Below are 2,518 nucleotides of genomic sequence, written 5' to 3'. Positions count from 1 at the left end.
TGAGCCACTTAAACGTTCTGAGCAGAGTTTAATTGATTGGATCTGTTAGCTGAAAGCACCAGTCTATATGCATCACAAAGAACCAGTTCACGATGGTGCCCACAGATGCACAGCTGAAACCACTAAGCTGATCAAATAACACAAGGTAGTTTGGACTAGTGGTGATGGGGAAAAAAAAACGGAAAAAGGGCAAAGGATTTGAGAAACATTTAGAAGTGAATGACAGATTTGTGAATCCTTTCTCTTTTTTTTAATACTTTTCTTAAGTCCAACAACATTAAAAGTACTCACATCATTCATATAAAATAGAAATTATATGCCGTTTTAGAATCTGTACCTATCATGATTTTTAAGTAAAAATAAAGACATTAAAATAGTTTTACTCCTTACAAGTCCCTCTCTTATTTATGTTTCTTTTAAATATCAAGATAGGTTTCCCTTCCCTCAGTCCCCCTTCCCCTTTTTTGGTAAGACTCTAACTTATTGTTTTGAGTTTTTAATTTTCCTTTGGTTTTTGAGAGAGAGAGGAAGAAATAGAAAGAAAGAGAGAGAGAGAGAAATATTGATTTGTTGTTCCCCTTATTCATACATTCATTGGTTGATTCTTATATGTGCCTAGACTGGGGATCGAACCTACAACCTTGGCATATCAGGATGACACTCTAACCAACTGAGCTACCTGGCCAGGGCATTTTCATTTTCTTTAAACATAAGTTGTTCATGGGAGATCCAAAAACATTTGCTAAATATACTTGAGAAAAGAAACACTTTTTCATTGCATCTGAATGTCCTAGACAGTTAAAATGGGACAATTTTGTGGATGGAAAATTGGATAGGTAGAAAATGGCTCTAATGTTATTGTGATTACTGAAATTAAATTTATTATGTGGCATGTCCTTCTGAATAAACAATGCCATGTCCTGAAGAACAGTGTTTTCATCTTGCCTTGGCAGTGGACATACATTAGTCATTCAGGTCACGGCCATGTGATTCAGAAGTGATCTGTATTTGATTGCACTTTTATATTAACACCTGAACTGCCTGATGAGTTTTTAATTATTACTTTTCCCTTCTATAAAATAAATGCCTGCTTATTAGAAAAAGTTCAGAAACTATAAGAAAATGTAAAGAGAAAAATATATTATTATGTTCCTTTTAGGTTATTTCTACTTTTTGCTCTGAAAAAAATAATGTAATGAATCTCTCTGGGAAGATAAGTCTTTGTGTTTTTTCATTAATTAATTCCTTGAATTCCAAGCTATTGAATTATAACATGGAACTTTTTATATATTCTCAAATTGCCATTAAAAAAGTTATGCCAGTGTAGATATGTGGCAGCAGTATAAAATAAGTCTACTCTTGAAAGCATTAAATATCATCTTTGCTCAGTGTCTGCCAATTTGAACTATGAAGAATAGTATATTTCACTGTTTAAATTTTAATCTCTTTGAATGCTAGTGAAGTTCAATAGTTTTCTATCTTTTCTTTCCATATACAACACTAGTCCAAAGATTTTAAATCGTGGCCATATTACTAGTTCATGTGTCCATTTGCTATTGTGGGATCACAGTCCTTTACAGAGCTGCCAAAAATGCCTCACATGAGAAGGGGCTCAGGCCTGCTCCAGATCATCATCATTCGGCCTCCACTGTTTTCTTCTTTCTGACTTCCTTCAGAAATACAGTAAGTCCTCCAATAACGTTTTGTTCAATGTTGTTTTGTTACAACATCGTTGAGGTGCTGTGGTTACTTTTGTTTATATTAATTAGCCTATGGTGAAATTGATTACACATCATTTTACTGTAGTTTCAAGAACCTATCCATGACGTTAAGTGAGGACTTACTATATCTGCGGCCAAGGTCTTGACTGCCTGAGAAACTGCTTGGAGGGCCTTTGTCAATAACCCAGGTGTCCTTAAAAAAGAGCTTTCCCCCACTAAGCAGTAGCAATCCAGGGAACCTTCTTCCTCCCTAAGTCACTGCTGCCCCTTCCACTGGGTACCACTGGGCTGTTTACGTGGGAGAGGAGAGGCTTCCTACTGCACCGCTTGTGTGTGGTTCCCCCACCTCTGCCAGTGATGCTGATGTACTGTCCTCAAATCGCCAGACATCTGAGGGCTTTATCACCTCACAAAGAGCTGTTGACCCAAAAAGGAGGAGCCAGAATTCTAAGCCAACTTCTCAAAGATCCACAGTCAAGCCTAATTATCTTGCTTCCTTTCTGGTTCTATTTGTTTAAATCTCAGGCCAGGAAAAGCAAATATCTCTTTTTCTGTGTCAAAGGAAAAAAAAATGGACAAGTATTTTTCATACTTTTTATTTCTATTATAAACTTGTGTGTCTTTAGGTGGGATGAAAGAGTAAATTAAGGAGTAAATTGAAGGTACCAAAAAACCACGCCAATATTTCATAATATCACCTCTTAACAATAAAGACTTAGATATATTTTGATATGCATGAAATTTTGAGCCTTTAACGGAAAGCTCAAACCTACTAGTTCTTGGGGAAGTTCAAATTA

This window comes from Phyllostomus hastatus, unplaced genomic scaffold (assembly GCF_019186645.2).
Source record: "Phyllostomus hastatus isolate PE091 unplaced genomic scaffold, TTU_PhHast_1.1 phas_scaffold_93, whole genome shotgun sequence".
Classification (NCBI taxonomy): Eukaryota; Metazoa; Chordata; class Mammalia; order Chiroptera; family Phyllostomidae; genus Phyllostomus; species Phyllostomus hastatus.
The sequence above is the reverse complement of the archived record's forward strand: the minus strand, read 5'-3'. Positions refer to the sequence as shown.